Genomic DNA, 19947 nt, shown 5'->3' on the forward strand with positions numbered 1-19947 from the left:
GTATGGTTACAATACAAATTAATGGGAAGACTTACACTTTAATTAATGTATATTGGATACCTGGAATTGGTATTAATACAGTGAAACATCATATTGATAAGATCATATCATTCTCTATAGGGGATATTATTTTAGCTGGTGATTTTAATTGTATACTACATGAAAGTGATACTACCACTATAAAGAAAAGAAGAATTACATCTAATGCAAAACATTTCAATGATTTTGCTAATTCTTATCATTTGAATGATATTAATAATCAGATAGAGTCAAAATCATTACCATACACCTTTTTTTTCTAACAGATACAAAACTTATTCAAAAATAGATAGGGTCTTTATTTCTAACCAGATGGTAACAGATTTAATTAATTCCAAAATCATTTCATGTCCTATATCTGATCATAACTCAATTGTTTTGAATTCATGATAAAAATACTCATAATGTTCAGATCAAAAGGATACCAGCATACTTAACTCAGCTAAAAGACTATAAAGAATATATACTTTCAGAAGTACAACATTTTCTAGACATAAATAATACTCCTGAAGTCTCCATTGTCTATGTTTGGGATGCCTTAAAATCATATCTATATGGACAAAGTATCAGATGGTATAATAATAAAAGGAAATCTTGGGATAAGGAATTGTTAGATATTCAAAGTAAACTAGACTCTTATAAACATAATAATAAAGAAAATATTATGGACAAGAAAGTTATTGGAGAAATAAACAAACTAAATGAGAAATACAAAGAAATTTTAACTCATAAAGTTAAAATAACTTTAGAGAAATACAAGTTTTTGTCTTATTCAATAAGCCCCAAATACTTACATAGACTTAAAAATAAAACAAAAAGATTGAATAAACAAAACCATATCAAAGAAATCTTTTCTCTAAGGAAAAGAAGAATGTTTCTAGTATACCAGAAATACTGGATGAATTTAGAAATCACTTTCACAAGATTAACCATAACAACATTAACATGGAACCTAAAGATAAAATAAAGGAGTTTATAACCACAAACATGAATAAAAAGCTTAATAAACAACAGATTAAACTATTGGACAAGAGTATTTCATATACAGAAGTTATTACACAAATAAATAAGCTTAAATCAAACAAAGCACCGGGTAATGATGGTATTATACCAGAGATATATAAAATCCTTTCTAAAACTACATATTCATTAATACATAAGGTTTTATTCTGGCCCAAACTGAGTTAATAACCCCCCCCATCTTGGCAATATACATTTATTTCACCAATTTTAAAACCTAATAAAGATCCAACTAGATGTTCTTCATATCAACCCATCTCATTACTTAATGTTGATTATAAAATGTTTATGAGTATTTTTGCTGATAGATTGAAGACAATTATCCCGGCATTATAGACATAGATCAGACGGGCTTCATTGTAAATAGAAATACTTTTGATAATATAAGAAGAACTTTAACATTAATTGATTTTGCAAATAGGAAAAAGAAAGATTTAACACTTATTAGTCCTGATATAGGTTCAGCATTTGATTCAGTAAGTTGGGACTATCTGTTTACCTTACTGAAATGCACAAATTTCTCTGATGCATTTGTAAATTTAATTGAGTATTTATACAAAGGAACGCTGGCTTATATTAAGGTAGGAACATATGTTTCACAAAAAATACCCATTCTTAAAGGTACAAAGCAAGGATGTCCACTTTCTCCACTATTATTCACTTTAGTAATGGATCCTTGGGCTAATTTGATTAGAAACAGTACTGACATAGAGGGTTTTGAAATAGAAGAAAATACAACATCAAAAATTCAACTTTTTGCAGATGATGTTCTAATTACATCAGCAGGATCTAATTCTTCTATGCAGTCTTTATTTGATAAAATGATGAATTTTAAAAGTATTTCTGGTTTAATATTCAATGAAGAAAAACTAAAATACTACCTATATATACACGAAAAAATACTCTCATTAGTGATTTTACTAAATATGTACCCAACTCAGGTCAGATAACTTATTTAGGTATAATACTATCTAAAGATATTAAATCTATTATATATAATAACTATAATACCTGTTTTCTTAATATACAAAATCTTTTTAATACCTGGAATAATATGTTTTTACTATGGAGGAGAGACTTACAATTATTAAAATGATAATATTCCCCAAGATTTTATACTTAATACAATCAATAATACTTTCACCTACAAAAATAACTATCAAGAAACTGAATACACTAATGTTAAATTTCTTATGGGCACCTAATAGACCTAGGATTGCATTAAAGAAACATACTAATAGCTGGTCTCAAGGGGTATTTCTTTTCCAGACTTTAATTTATATATTATCTCTTCTATTATAAAAGTTATTACTTTATTAATAGATCGGTCATATGTCATAAAATGGAAAGATTATTGGGAGCTAATTAGTATGCACTTCATGAAAATCTCCTTAACACATAAAAATATGATTATAAATAACTCCATGTTGTGGTTGCTAAAGGAATTTTGTACTTCACCTATTACACCTAAACATATGGTCTGTTACCCATTAAATATTATTATTAGTTATCGTAACTTTATATTCATGCACCCTAAGTATAGGGAATGGAATTTTATTGTATTCCTATAATTTATACTCAGGGTATGCTTATGTCATCTACTTCTGAAGGAGCTCATTTAGCTATAGATAATAATCTAAAGTACTGGTATCAGCTGATATCTGATAATAAAGTTAAAAATCTAGATTTCTTAAAACAAGAATTTGATCTAAGAGAAACTTGCTGGTTAGAGGTTCAGATCTTTAGACAACATCTCATTGATAGAATAGATCTAATGTCTATAATAGTTAAAGAATCTATTCCAAAACTGATTGATTACTTGATAATAAATTTACAGCATAAAGTTTCTGATAAAGGTAAACTTTCATATATACATAAAATTATCAGACAATAAACTTTTTACAATGTAGATTCATACTGGAATTATTTCACCTCTATTAATGGGGACCCACCAACTCAACAAGATAAACAATATATATTGGAATCTGCTTATAGAACGACATCTTCCATTGTCTGGAGACTTTATACATGGAAATTTTTACATAGATCTTTTTATACACCTTTGATGATGAATAAAATTAATAATAAAGATAATCTATGTAAGAGATGTAATGTAGAAATTAATGCTGACTGGGCTCATATGTTTTATGACTGTATGAAGTTGAAAGAATACTGGAAGTCAATTAATGAATTTTTGCAGGCTCTTTTACAGATAATTTCATTATTTCTAAGTCTCTTATATTATTCAACACACCTGTACCTCAATGTGTTAAAAGATTAAGGTTCCCTTGTTATGGTCTATCCTAGCAGTGGCTAGGAAAATAATAACTAGAAATTGGATTTCAGATACACCTCCTTCGTTCAATGAATTTAAAAATGTTATGAATATAATGTGTCATATGGAAATAAGCACAATTAGAATGAGAACAACTAGAAAAACATCACATTTTATTGTATGGGATAATTTACAAAATTTGTTAAAAAATTCTAATTTCAATAGCACAGTATTTTAGTTTAATTAATTGATCTGATTGTAGTGGATGTCTTTGTAAATACTTTAGTTGTTTTGTTGAATATTATAATAATACCTATTTTTAATTATTTGTATAAAATTGTTATGATATTTCTCTTATATGTTAAAACAATAAACTTGTTTTGAAAAAAAAAAAAAAAAAAAAAAAAGATATTCAACATTTGACAAAAATATTTTGTCTAAAAATAGAATTCCTACAACACAAGTAAACTAGTCACTCAGAATCATGTTATACAAGTAAATCCAAAATTAAAGTTATAAGATACGCAGCCTACATTTTAGACTCCAGGAAAGTAAAACCAGAATTGTGGCAAAGATGCAAGAAGAACGTATATAATTCATGAGGTGAACATTATATGAAGTTGTCATAAATCAGACAATATGCTCCCAAACAAAAAATATATATATCCTGCCTGCACTCACCTCTAACATGTTTAATATGTAATGTGTGTTAACTGAAATAGCATATTTCCAAATGATTATTTTTGTAAATCAGATTTTAAAATCTTTTAATGCATGATACAGATTCAGGCTCTTTGAGAATAGCTGGGTGTATTCTTCACACACAAGTGATCCAGAGGATTCCCCCACAAGTTGTTTTCATAGCCAAAGTACTTTGATCTAAAATGGGCACTAAATTATTTCAGTTGAACTTGTACAATTATCTTTAAATTCTAGAATTAAAAAGTATGTTACTACCTTGAGAAGAACGTGGGGTAAAAAATATATATTCATGAACACTATGGTGCCTGCTGTTTCATACGTCTATTAAGCTAATAATCTGATATGCTTTTATAAGAACTAGTTTTGTGCATTTTTCAATGCATGGATTCCTGTCTATTATAGGATTCACAGTTCATTTAAGACTATCTGTTAAATATATATGTAACTGATTTTGGTTACAGATGTTTGTGTAAACATTTTTTTAGAAATGGTACATGGTCTCTATATAAGGTATTTACATGCCGGTCCATACTTTTTTCGACATCGCTAATTTTACGACGGATCCATTTTCATCTCAGTCTGTAACTATCTCTTCAGTAGTCTGAGCATTTTACTAAAAATAATAACCTCTCCTTTCTTTGTACACGTGGTTATGATTTTGCTAATTATTCATACAGAAAACTGTTTCTCCACTTCAGAGCTTAGTTGCTTGAAATAATGTATTTGTGCAGTTATATTTTTAACAATTTTATAGTCGGTTATAGTGCTCAAATCATTTATATTTAAGATACCAAAACAAACAGCATTATTTTTTTTTTAAAAACAATGTAAGCAACTATTTACAAATACTGTTCACATGTGTTATTATTCAAGCTGGGAAGATTAATTCACCTGACTTCTGATGCCCACTACAGGTAAACCTTATCTTAGGTATTCACACCTACAGAAAACATTAAAGCCTGCACTTATGTATACTTGAAATAATTCTGTAAGATAACCCGCAAAAATATGCACCTTGTGCTGTAGTAATGATCTCACCTTTAGTGCCAGTAAATGCAACTTAATGAGGCTTAGTAAAATGGCAGAACATCTGATTGCAAAATAAATGGACAAATCTTTAAAAAGGCAAAATTAATAAAGATCATTATAGTTTTGGGGAAAATTATATAACAACAATTTAAACTTTCACAACTGTGTATTTACCAACATCACAAAAACATATTCCATGCCATCTAATTATAAAAGACATGCGTGATCACTGCTGGGAAATCATTGTACCACTTCTACCAGTAATAAATACAGTGCTTCATTCTGAAGTCTTTGAGAAAAACATCTGAAATAAATTAAAAAGGCACAATAATTTCTAAGTAAGTAAGCCATAGACTGACTTCAGGAACCATCATTATATTCCGTTTATTATAGGTTACTTAGAGGTAACCTTTTCCTGGTCTATAAAGTAATGTCTGATCTGTTTCTGTTTGAATTTCCATGCCTAGTACACATTGCTGGGAGACCACCCACCAGATCAAGGAAAAGGGAAACTAAAAGCAAATATCAGTAACAAGAAAATGTGGCAAATACATTGCACAACACATTCTCAATGCCATGGGATAAGCTTCTTCCCCTTACAATAAAGTAACTCCTTAAGATTCTTCAAAAATACATTAATACATTAGGAATACAGAATATAATTTAGATATTACAGATATACAGGATCTACTGGCCGGCTGGATGGTGGGTGCAGGATATTAACTCAGGTTATTTTGTTTTGTGCTGACCCCTCTCTGATAGCCTACAACATCAGATCATCCTGATGAACTAGCCCGTATTTCAAGACAGGTATTTTTTAATTCTTATTTCTTTCCTTCTGAATTCAGATTATCAAGCACCTGCAGTGACTGCACCCATCACTTGAGAATGAGACAGTCAAGGCATAGCAGTCATAAAGACAAAGGAACAGTCATACAACATCAGTCATTACAACAGCAGTCATACAAACAAAGGAACAAACACACAACAGCAGTCATACAGACAAAGGAACAAACACACAACAGCAGTCATAAAGACAAAGGAGCAATCATATAACAGCAATCATACAGACAAAGGAGCAGTCATATAACAGCAAACATACAGACAAAGGAGCAGTCATACAGATAAATGAACAGTCACACAGTAGCAGCCATGCAAACAAAAGAAATGTTCAGTCAGCAGCAGCAGTCATACAAACACAAAAGGAAGCTCTGATCAAAGAATCAACACCTAATAGAATCCCAAAAAATCTATCAACTCACAAAGTGAGTCCTTATATTCAGTAAGCATAGCTAAACTATGAAACAGCTTTCCTTTCAGCAGACAAATAATCTCCTCACTTTTAAGACCAACCTCAGACTATATCTAAGTCACACTAGAATGTGCAAAAATCCTGATCCCCAGGTTAAAAATATTCAAATACAGATGATTTCCTCCACTTACCTAGCAAATCATTTTTCCCAATAGGCTCTTTATGTCTTACTGAGGTGAGTTTATTGCATTCTTCCCATGTGAAAAATAGGCACTTCTGTTCTTTTATCAGCTTACAAACCATCATGATTAGATACACATATCACATGACTTTAGCTACCATATTTTGACATTTTCTTCTCCTTAGTGATATTACATTTATACTGACAATTTCCTGCTTTAGTGATGTTCTGTAATATGCACCAATTCACTTCTTAAAACTTGCAAACCTTTATATTTTTGTCTGGTATTTCCTGTTTATTCAGTTTTAATTACATGACATCAGACACTCACTACCATCCTCCTTTTTATTTATTCATTTTTTCCCATCACTCATGGAGATTAATTTTTCCTGTCCCAGCTTTTTCTATCCCTCACTGAAACACCTCACCTAAGGAAGCGTTATCCTTGACCCCCCCCCCCAGGAACTCCCATTCTCCTTTGTCAGCACCTCCCAGGTCAGGAGTCACTTACTTCTTACTTCAGCAACACTGAAGACTGATAAAGACCCTATATTATGGACAGACACTGGCCTTAAATAAAGATTACAAATATATATATATATATATATATATATATATATATATATATATATATATATATATATCTATACACACACACACACACACACACACACACACACACACACACACACATACACAGTGGATATAAAAAGTGTATATACCGCTGTTAAAATACCAGGTTTTTGTGATATAAAAAAATGAGACCACAATAAATCCTTTAAAAACTTTTCCCACTTTTAATGTGACCTATAACCTGTACAATTCAATTGAAAAACAAAGAAATCTGTTAGGGGAAAAAATTAAAAAAATAGAAAACATACAATAAGCTGGTTGCATACGTGTGCACACCCTTAAACTAATACTTTGTTGAAGCACCTTTTGATTTAATTACAGCATTCAGTCTTCTTGGGTAGGAGTCTATCGGCATGGCGCATCTTGACTTGGCAATATTTGCCTACTGTTCCTTGTAAAAGTGCTCCAAATCGGTCAGATTGTAAGGGCATCTCTTGTGCACAGCCCTCTTCAGGTTAGCCCACAGATTTTCTATTGGATTTAGGTCTAGGCTCTGGCTGTGCCATTCCATAACTTTAATTTTATTCTGGTGAAGCCATTCTTCTGTTCATTTGAATGTATGTTTGGGGTCATTGTCATGTTGAAAAGTGAAATTCCTCTTCATCTTCAGCTTTCTAGCAGACATCTGTAGGTTTTGGACCAAAAATGACTGGTATTTGCAACTGTTCATAATTCCCTCCACCTTGATTAAAGCCCCAGTTCCATCTGAAGAAAAGCAACCCCAAAGCATGATACTGCCACCACCATGCTTCACCATGGGGATGGTGTTCTTTTGGTGATGCAAAGTGTTGTTTTTGCACCAAACATACCTTTTGGAATTGTGGCCAAAAAGTTCAAACTTGGTCTCATCACACCATAACACATTTCTCCACATGCTTTTGGGAGACTCGATGTATTGTTTTGAAAATTTTAGCCACATCTGGATGTTTTTCTATGTAAGAAAAGGCTTCCATCTTGCAACCCTACTCCACAGTCCAGACGTATGGAGAATACAGGAGATTGTTGTCACATGTAGTACACAACCAGTACTTGCCAGAAATTCCTGCAGCTCCTTCAGTGTTGCTATAGGTCTCTTGGCAGCCTCCCTGGCCAGTTTTTGTCTTGTCTTTTCATCAATTTTGGAGGGACATCCAGTTCTTTGCAACATCACTGTTGTCCCATATTTTCTCCACTTTTTGATGACTGTCTTCACTGTATTCCATAGTATATCCAATACTGTAAAATTTTTTGTACCCTTCTCCCGACTGATACCTTTCAACAATGAGATCCCTCAGATGCTTTGTAAGCTCTCTGCGAACCATAGCTTTTGCTGTACAGGCAACTGAGCAAATGTCTGGAAAATCCTACTAGGACAGCTGAACTTTATTTGGGGTTAATCAGAGTCTCTTTAATTGATGGCAAATGTGTACCCAAGAAGACTGAATGTTGTAATTAAATCAAAAGGTGCTTCAACAAAGTATTAGTTTAAGGGTGTGCACACTTATGCAACCAGCTTATTGTATATTTTTTATTTTTTATATTTTTTCCCCTAACAGATTTATTTTTCAATTGAATTGTACAGGTTATAGGTCACATTAAAGGTTGGAAAAGTTTTGAAATCATTTATTGTGGTCTCATTTTTTATATCACAAAAACCTGGTATTTTAACAGGGATGTGCAGACTTTTTATATCCACTGTATGTAGATGGGCTGCACAAGTAAATTAAATAATCTTCAAGTCAATTTGTCCATATAAGTCATAGTTTATTTTAGGTAGACAAACATGCAATGATATTAAGAGACTGCAGTGCCTTTCCTGGTAATCAATGTAAGAAATAATACTTTGCTAGTAATAAGCTTAGATAGGTGTCGGCCATTTAATAGAGTGAATTGGCAGTAACTCAGGCTCACTATGGCCAATTTCAGATTCCAGTACAGTTGCAAATTTAGCAATGACATTGTACACAGGTTCTCAGGCTTGTATTAAAATAGATTAATGTACTTCTGCCAGTTATAATATGGTTAGGGGCACCAGCCAGTCTGCCTACTCTCACCTCTGTTACATGCATTGACAGTAGAGCCAATGGCATATATATATATATATATATATATATATATATATATATATATATATATATATATACAGAGAGTTTCTTTCTAAAGGAAAACAACAGATAGCCAGGCTTGATTTCAATCAACCTCTGTGTTGATAACAGTTTAATAACCTTTCCCTACCTGAATGTTTGCGTCCATCGATTTGTCAGACAGTTAAGGATTTTGTGGGGGTAGTAGATCCCAGGGTGACTAGTCAGCACAACCTCTGATGATGGCTATGAAGACTATGTGTATAAATTGTACATGCTATCTTCAATTAATATGTGTGGAACAAGAGCTACAAGACCTAACTCCCTCACTGCTGCCATCCATATGTGAGTGGCACACAAACAATAATAGGAGGAACCCATTAACTGTCCTTAAAGTTGTACAGTAAATGTATCTAAAACAGGCCATACCCAGATAAGCTTTAAACAATAAAGTTAAAGTTCACAGTTATAATCTCAGGCCTCCCAAGATTTCATCCACCACAGACTGAAACCAAAGCCTTCAATGCAATCTTACCAGCAGTAAACTGTAAGCAAAATTATTTTGCCTACACACTCATGCAACATTTTCCAGAAAAGGTGTAAATAATAACTCCCTAGCACCAGTGCCGTCCCTTCCTGAGTTCATGGCATGCTACCACCAGTTAGTTAAAACTGACAAAAACTATCATATTGTTTGCTCTTAAAATAATCCAACTTTATATATTTCAATAGTAACAATTAACTCTGAAAAGTTACCCTTTGAAAGACAGGTATAACTCAGTTGTAGGTACACTGGTAAACATGCATAAACCTTTACACTAATAAACCATCAGCCACCAGCATTCAACACTGAATAGCAAAATGTTTTATCTGAAACAGGTGCATAGGTTTATACTAAACTTAAGGCTGGAGACCCATTGATGGGATTAGCTGCATTATTTTTGTAATGATAAGGATATACTATTCTACCTGGATTGGAAATCATTTGCATTAATTCCAGACATGAATTTACTGTTTACTAATCAAATTAATCCGCAGTGGTGCAGCGGTAGCATTGTTGCCTCACAGCAAGAGGTTCTCCCGTTCGATTCTTGGCTGGAGTGCAGAGAGTGCCTTCTGTGTGGAGTCTGCATGTCCTGCCCACGGTTGGAAGGGCGTTCGAAAGACATGCGTAAATGGGCGTGCCTTCATTGAAGGTTGAATGTCGAGCTGGCACCTCGTCGTTCGTGAAAATCTACTGCCAATCATTAGAGGACCGGAGTTCCGCTGTGGCGACCCCTAACCGGGAAAAGCCGAAAGACAATAACACAACTAATCAAATTAATTAAATTAAATTAAAAATCTCCAGTTGCATTCCACATTTAGAACAGTAGAGGTCAGTGTACGATATTTAAGAATAAAAACAGTTTGTTTATAAAGCAACTTTCTTTTTATATGAATTTACTGTTGCCGTTCCATTCCACAAACCTGCATATTGAAGTTTTCAAGGAGGTACTCTGCTTGATGTGTGGAGAGTGTATTCCAAAGTAAGAAAAATATTAGGTATTGTTGATCATATAACAGAGCGTTGCATTCTTAGAGCTAACATTAGGTGAGCTGTTTGATCTATGAAGGTGAATTTGTTCAAAAAGTAAGGGGTCTTTCATTAGCATAACAGGAGCTGTAGGACACTGAGTTGAAGGATAAAGATTCTAGTCTATCAGAGAAGTTCAAGTGCCTTAAACCAGAGATTTTCCTAGTTAGGAATTTTTGGAGCTTTTGAAGTTGCATAAGGTATTTAGAGGGGTATATTTTAAAGGGGGGATTTTATTCAATAGTGGGGCTGTTCAAGAGAAGTGCAAAAGAGGACAAAGACATCCTTTGCTCTAGAAGATGTAGCCTAGCAGAAAAGCTATGTGAGGTAGAGGGACTTTCAGACTATAATGGAGACATGGTCGGAGAATGGCAGGTTATTGTTAAGGTGCCCAGGTCTCTTATAATAAAGACTTTTTTAAGAGCATCGCCAGTGATATGATAAGAGATAGGGATAGGAATCATATGAAGGTAACCTCTATACTTCTTAGCATTTAAGGTAAGTAGAGAATTAGGGCACCCACCAGGTGTAGGTCTGATCTTGGTATAGACAGATAATTTTGACATACTGGGATGAGATGACAGCAACTAATCTGTAGCCATCCACAAATTTGGTTAACCACAGACCTTAAATGCCCAATTTTATTTCTGAGAAGTAAATACCAAAAATAAGGTTAGCCAAGATTGGACCCTGTGGAACACATCTAGCAAAGTGTCTATGGTTAGAGGATAATACCCCATACTCATACAGTGTCATTTTGTTCCCCAGATTTGTCTGTGATGTCGACATGGGGAATAATGTCAAATGCCTTAGCAAGGCTGAGTTAGCCAGTATGAGCAGTCTGGCCCGTACCTAATACATATGTTAGTCTGTCCAAAAATATTTCACATTGACTAGGGATGACTATGTCATTGTTAATTATTTCAGCAATAATGCATTTCATAACTTTACAGATATGATAGTAAGACTGGTAAGCCTACATTAACTGGAGTCTCTTGTATGCCCACCCTTGTGGAGGTAGACAGCTATGGCTGTTCTCCAAGCTTCAGGTACATAGCCAGTAGAGAGACCAAAGTGACAATATGTAGGAGAGGTTGGGTTTCTAGTAATTTTTTTTTTGTGTGTGTTTTTTTTTTTTATACACACACAACTACTCAGTTCAGTTCCAGGGTATGATTACAGTTCACAAAATTAGTATTGTTTCCATCTTTGATGTGAAGTGTTCTTGTTAGCACCCACAATGTGTCTAGAATTGCCTCCTTCTATAATTCATATTGGATTATATGTTCTGGTAGCATATTTAACCATGATTGCAAATTATTTTTTATTAAACTGGTTGCTCATGCTGCTATTGGAACTGTCTGTGTATGTTTCTTCCACATCACTTGTGTTTCTGCTTGACAATTCTGGTATTTTATAACTGTGTCTCTCTGTACATAAGACAATGTAATCACTGGATGTAGCAGTTTCAATAATCCATGTTATTTTGTCTACTTTTCATGGACTACTACATCTGGTTTTCTTGTATCTCTTTTTTGAACTATTAGTAATGGGTGTTTCCATGTGACATACACTTCATCCTTCTCTATAATGCTTTGTGGTTCATGTTAACTATGCTTCTCAGCTACTTCTATAGTGTAGTGTTTGCACAATCCCCAGTGCAAAAGTCTTGCCACATTATCGTGCCTTTCAGTATACAGGTCTTCTCCCATGAAAGTGTCACACCCAGCAATTGGATGTGTGACTGCTTCCATTTTGTTTTACTGAACCTTCATTTTGCTCTTCCTCCCACTTTTTCAATGGACTTGGCCACCTTTATTAGCCTTTCATCTTGTGGTTTCATTTCATCTCTTCTTGACCATTCCTGTGTCAAATCTTGATCATCATGAGGTTGTTCCCAGAGATCTATGTTCTTGCCACTATATTGGTGGATTTTCCAATTATTTTCCCCTTTTGTCTGATTCTTTGCTTTCTAGTCTTTCTTTTGGTTATTGGCACATTTAGTTGCTTACTGAATTTTGTCTACTTCTGGTTTGATTTCCATTCTCACTTGATACTGAAATGCTTCTGTTAAACTAAGCTGAGAGGTAATCTTAGCACTGTTCTCCTCTTGTTTTAAAACTTTCACTATGTTTGGATCTGGTAAAGTCAGCAGATATGTATGCAGTCCTGCAATTGCAGATCTATACATGTAGTCCATTTCAATGAGGCCCATACCTCCTACAGAATGAGGAATATATAATGTTGGTATAATCTGATTTTATATATCATTTGATCAGCATGAAGTAATTTTCTTATTTTCCTGTCCAATTGATCCAATACTTTTTGAGAGCAGTCCATCATCCCAGAACTGTAAGTTATGACAGGAAGAGCAAACTGATTTCTAGCCCAGACTTTATTCCTACAGATCACGGCAGATTTCAATATTAGTTTTAGTCTTCTGAAGTACTATGTTTTATTCTCATTTGTTCATGTTTTATTGCAAACTCTTCACCTTTTCCCAACTATTTATACACTCCCCCTGATCAAGTTCCTTTATATGACATTACTGTCCCAGATTGATATTTTCTTTGGTGCTGCAACTTTCTTTTTTTTAAATTTTGCTTTTGCACATTTATCAAAACAAAATGTTATTCTTATATCTTCTGAGAATGTTTTAATCACTTGTAGTTGTATTTTCAACTCTTCATCTGATTAACTATACAGTTTTAAATCATCCACAAAAAGTAGATTAGAAGTACTCCAACAAGGCTGAATTGTGGTAGCCAAATTGTAACCATAGCCTAAACAGTTTAACAGGTTAAGGGCAAGACAAAAGAGCAGGGGTGACAAAGAGCCACCTTGGAATATCCAGCATTGAATTTTTATCCCTGAGATAATAATTTGTCCTTTGTCATGGCTCAGCTGCATGGCTTGCATCATGGTCACTGTAGGGTAATTGATCAATGCAGAGTGTATCTTATACATCTGTCAGCATTCTGTTATCCATGAATGTGGGAGTATGTCACATGCTTTTTTGTAGTCTATCCATGTCATACTTAAATTTTTCCCTTTTTACAATTCTCTGTTATAAGTTTGTTTAGCAACAAATGATCCTTTGTTCCATATGACTTTCTTTTATTACCTTTTTGTTCGATTGCCATACAGACCTCTCAACCTCTTAGAGCAAGAAATCTGGACAAAGTCATAAAAAAGCGGTACAAATAGGGACAATTTTGAAATACTGCTCTTACAAACTTAGAAAGTTGATAGAATAACAGGTTTTGCATTAGCATGAATTTTCTGAAGGGTATGAAGTCTAAAACTCAAATGTCTGTCATTATTTTCTAACTTCAATCTTTAATGATTTGCCACTAATTTGCCAGAATGCCACAATTTTATGAAAAATGGCCCAAAAATATAAGGCAAAGATCTGGACATTCTGCGAAAATTTGTACAGTTGAGAGGTATGTTGCCATAACTGATTTTTTTCTAAATGATTATAAACTCTTCATCAATTCCAGATAATAATTTGTATATTATCAGAAGACAAGTTACAGAATTGTAGTTGTTTGGGTGGCTTGAAGAGTCAGTGTTAAGGAACAATACCATTTTTCTTGTTGTTACCCAGGTTGGTGTCTGTTCTAGATGAACATACAAGTCATTTTAGCTCTGGACTAAATCTCTGTATAAAGATATACTGCATCAAGGCCTGGGGTTTTCCATATGGGACCTTTTCTTAATTTTGTCCCAGTCTGTCTGGCTGTTACTTCATCCATTTTAATTTCCTCTACATTAGCACTCCTTGCTCTGTTTTTTTTTTAATTCTTTTATCCATTCAGCATCATTGTTATGTTCAACAGGGTCTTCATAATTATTTCTCCAAATTGTGCCTATTTCTTCATTTTAGACAGTGTTTCTAATTGCTTATTTTGAACTTTTTCTTTATATTTATCTATATACCTTTTTAAGTTTTTTTTTTTGCTTGTGCTAATATTTTTTAATTTTATTATTGGAAATAGTGTATACTAAATTCTGGTCTGTTTTGATACTGTGTATTGGTTTTACAACGAATATTTTTCTGTATGTTTGATAATCTTTCTCATTTTCTATATCCTAACTGCTTTATAATGTTATTTATTTATTGCTTTGATACTGGCATTCTACTTGTTCCTTTCATTTCTTATTCTACATTTTTGTGGTAATGCTTTATCTGTTATTAGTTCAGCTGCACAGTAACACATCCAGTTTATTTATTGTATATCACATGAATTTCTCTGAATAGTCCTGATGAAAGTGTGTTCATTTCTTTTACCAATCTTCTAACATTTTGAACCATTTACTTTCTGTAATCTATTGCTTTCATCTATCTTAATATGTCTCTCTATCGCTATTAAGTTAACCAGGTTTTCCCTTAGATTATTTTCTTTTGGGCTTAGAGCATCTTCCTTGCTCTCTATTTCCTATGAATCTTCCAAAGAAGGTTCCAGAACATAATTCTGTGATACTTCCTCTTCAGATGCATCCTGCCCCATTTAATACTCCTCCATATGGGTCTAGTTGGCCTATCATGCCACAACATTGCCTGTGTCTTGGGTTGCCACTCCATCTGTTGCTCTGCAACTTGAACTGGACTTTTGCACAGGTCTTCTACAGAAGTCTCCAGAGCATCAGAATGTGGCAATTCATTTTCATAGGTTCACAGGTTTATAGGTTGTAAGCCTAGCCTTAACAATTCCAAGCTATTTCTTCCCACAATGTTTACTTCCCTGGACCCTTGTCTAGCAGGGTGACTGACATGATCCCCGGGGTGAATTTCCTATCTCCCGTCCAATCGTCAAGGTTCCTTTTAAAGAGGGCCAAAGAGGTGCTCTGCTTGACATGTATGGGCAGTCTATTCCAGAGCCTGGGGAGTCTCTGGGTCAGGAACCTATCCAGATCCCTCTAGCTCACCCTGCCTTTCCTTAATCTGGGGACTCATTGTTCCATTATTCTGTGACACCTGTTCTGGGGTATTTACATTAAACCATTCACTTTGCAGAAAGTGTATCACTTCAGTTTCTGTTTAAGCTCTGCCTTACTAATGCTGTTTTCTACATCCCCCTTTGTGATCTTATTTTTGTATTGTGAAATTTTCCATGTCCAGAAGCCTTTGCCTGTACTTCCCTTCAAATATCTTTGAAACTGCTGTTTACATTGATTGTTTGGCTTTCTCCTTTGCATAAATATTGCACCATATCATATCTCTTTTTCTTTCCCTTGTAGATATTTATTTTGTATACCTTTCAAATATCTCTGGGTTTTGTTGTTTATATTTGTACATTTCCTCTGTTGCTTCTTTTTCCAGGTGGCCCAAAGTTTCTTTGTCTAGGTAATATTTTTCATAGATCATTGTATTTAATGAATATAAACTTTTATTTGTAGGTTTTAACAGCTTTTTATGTGCAACTATTTTTTTTCTATCCACTAATTTCTCTCTCGTAATATTCCTGTGTATCTTTTGTCTGGAAGTATATGGGCTTCTTGCGTAATAGTAAGAACATATCATTTCTTCCTTATCCTCAAAAATCCACTTTGTCATTTCTATGCCTCTTTGTTTGTCCTGACAGCTTTTGTGAATTTTGTGGACTACTTCCTTCTTATACAGGGAGGCCATCCTCCTCCTCAGCCTGGTCTAACACTATAATAGGAATATTTCTATGTCCTGAGGATTTTACACTGCCTTTTTTCAGTCCTGGCATCAGTGCATACACCAGGAGTGGGTACATGTTTATCCTGGGGCCTGTTTTCTTTTTTCTTTTTAGCCTACCTTTCTCCATGATATATAAAATACATTCTATAAATCAGTGCCAACTTGGAGAGGTTTTGTAAAAGCAGAGTCTACCACGTGAACGTACTCACTAGAACTTGAGGATGAGTCCAGTTCCAGCAATACAGTGACGCTACTCTCCTTTTCTTGCTGATTTCATCTCTCCATTCAGGTTGAGCTATGTGGTATTTGATATTTGCAATGAGATAGTCTGCAATGTTGTCAGAACTCAAGGAGTTTTTGTTCTAGTATTGGAAAGAGTAAAATCCACTTGATCAAGGATAATAACAGGAGGCAAAATTAGAGGGAGCTGTAGAAGAGATGCATATGGAAAGTGTGAAGTTAAAACTAAATATGTCAGTAATGATAGTTATATTTTCTGGGTCACCGTTAAAGCTAAGTTTAAAGTAGAAACGTGTGTTACTTCTTTGTCACCCAATGTAGAAATCCTTGTTGCTGTCCTTAGTGCTGGAAGAGGTTCAAAGCTTATAACTACCATTGTACTCTATATCATTCAGCAGGAGTTTTGGTTAATGCTTTCAAGGTGCTTCAGTGATGTGCAGGAGAATTTTTTTTTTTACAAATAGTCATGTTTTTTTTTTCTTTTTTCTATACAAATGCTTTATATTGGTGTTCCAGTATACCGGCTTATTTTTCAGTTGGTTACTATTGTTGTAGCAGACGTGAACAATGTTGCCTCTACATCTATTCAAAAGCAGTAGATCACTGAGCAGCAGATCCGAGGCAAGGACAGCATTATAAATTGGTTTGTTCAGCAGCATTTTGCAGTTGCACTTGGCCAGGATATAATTAGCTGTAAACTGAATTTAGAATAACTCTGAAAAAGGTTTTTTTTTTATTTATTTATTTATTTATTTTTTTTTTTGTTTGTTTGTTTTTAATTTATTTATTTATTTATTTTTTATGAGCAGGGAGATTTGTGTTGAGAATAAGTTAATAGCCAGGTGATCAGATTTGACAAGAGAGAAAGAGACAAGTGAGGTGGAATAGTAGGGGAAACAGTTTGGGATGTACCGTGCCTTTACTTTTCTACCTTTTAAATCCAAAATAGGATTTTCAGAGTCCTTGCAGGCAGTATAATAATGCTTGGTCTGTCTCAAATAGAATCCTCCTGTAGTAACTTGCGTGCCTTTTACCTTTCATATGGCTTAAATTAATAATCGGTCCCTCTGTTTATAAGTCCCCAAACAGGATTTCTTTTATATTTGGTTTGGATTTAGAGTGTATCTTCCTATTTCCTCAGTTACATATTTCTTGGGAGGGATAGTTGCAACAAGAATGAGGCATCATCATCGTGTGATGTAGTAAGAATTTTCAAGACGCATTAGATTTTGTAACATTATACGTATTTGCACAGTCAAGGAACAAGCCTTAGTTTCACTTTTAAACTGAAGTTAATTTTTGTAATGGCAAATTCAATTATATACAGTTTGACACATTTTCATTTTGCACATTTCAATTCACTGAAAAGTGCAATGCCACTTCAGTTTACTTTCATATTTTAAACAACTATTTACATATATTTTTAATCTGACTTAGTTCTAATAAAGTGTTCTTTATATGAATTTCCTTAAAAGAAAAAAACAGTAGCATTTTCCAAAGTTATTATAGTTCTCTCAGTTCCCTTTTCCAGTGGCCACCTAAAACTAATATACACAGGTATGGGTGTGTGTGGATCATGGATGGACCCATTTTACTTGAGACAAGGGAGACTGATGAAATTATTCAGAATCATATAAATCACTGGAACAGGACAATTAGTTTTCTAAATAAGACTATTATTGTTGTGTCTTTCGGCTTTTGCCGGTTAGGGGTAGCTACAGCGGAACTACCGTCCGTAATGATTGGCAGTAGATTTTTATGTGCCGAGTTGCCAGCCCTGATCCACAACCTTCAATGAAGGTACGCCCATTCACGCATGTCTCCACACAGAAGACGCTCTAGCTGAGAATCGCACAGGACAACATTTTACTTTGAGGCAACAACGCTACCGCAGCACCACCACCGCAGTAATTAAGGCTATTCTAATATCTGCATTTTTTTATCCTTTTTCAGTCATGGTATTTCTTCTGTGGAACATGGTAAGGAGGTTGATGAGTTTTTTTTTTCTATGTGTGGTACCTTCATGCCCCTTCTGAACCAAGAGTGGGTTTTCAGGTAATGGCAAGAAATAAGAAATATATAGGGCAAGAGATTTCTATGTCTGGAGTTCTATTAGCAGGCAGCACTATTGTAGATGCTGAAGCTGTAAGTGCTAACGAATTGCACTCTGAGCTTGGAAACATTTGATAAAGAAGCCACAGAAAGCAAGCTTGAGATGAAGCAAGGTACGGTAAGCATGAGGCTGAGAAGAGGATTTGGCTGTAACAAAATGGATTCAACAGTTCCACTGAATCTAATTTACTTCACGGTTCCTAAAAAGTCTTGCCTAGTATAGAAGAAAGTTATGTTTTCTTATATTTTTGTTTATTTTTGCAGGGGTGTTTCCTATTAGAGAAATCGATGAGGAGAATATACAGCAAGACAATATTATGCTGAGTTTTTAAGTGGGTGTTTCACTCACTTATGAGCTAATCCAACAGTTTTATTTATAGATTTCTGTATGCCTCATCCATTTATCTTCTCATGGATGTTTTGAATTATGACCCATTACTATTACTTGATGAGGTCTTTTTTGCAATTGTACAACCCCCCCCCCCCAAAGACATATTTGCATCTGTAGTTTGTAAGGAATTGATGGACTGTGTTTTCATGCTGGACATTAAATGAGACTCTAAATAATAGAAATAAAGTCCTATTATCATATAACCCTCTTCACTTGCACAGTTTTCCTTCAGAGCTGAAGTTTACTGACTGGAAAAGAATGACAAGGCAGGATTCAACACATAGAAGACTGTGCAATCCTGTTTCTAGCAGGATTGTTAGTGTACCATGAGGGTGCAATATAAATACCACTGTCATTCTACAGTGGTCTATCAGATAAAACTGCATACAAATGCAGCAGCCAAAGGGTGTGATTTATGCAAAGTAGACATCTGTTCTGCCCTAAAGCCTTATGCTGGAATCAAAATAGAGTAGCAGAGTGATGAATGTGGTACCCATCACTCCCTATGGCTGCAGTATGTACTATTATCACTGCATTGATACATAGTTTGAGGCTGTGTGTGTGTGTGTGTGTGTGTGTGTGTGTGTGTGTGTGTGTGTGTGTGTGTGTGTGTGTGTGTGTGTGTGTGTGTGTATGTGTGTGTCTAGGGCATACAAAGTAATTCTGGACAAAGACAAAGATAATGCAATAATGCAAGAACAAATGTTTAAAATGAGGGACAAATTTTAATTATCGCTCATATAAACTTAGAATATTGTTGAATAAC

Source organism: Protopterus annectens, chromosome 2.part0, assembly GCF_019279795.1.
Source record: "Protopterus annectens isolate FY-2018-M chromosome 2.part0, PAN1.0, whole genome shotgun sequence".
Classification (NCBI taxonomy): domain Eukaryota; kingdom Metazoa; phylum Chordata; order Ceratodontiformes; family Protopteridae; genus Protopterus; species Protopterus annectens.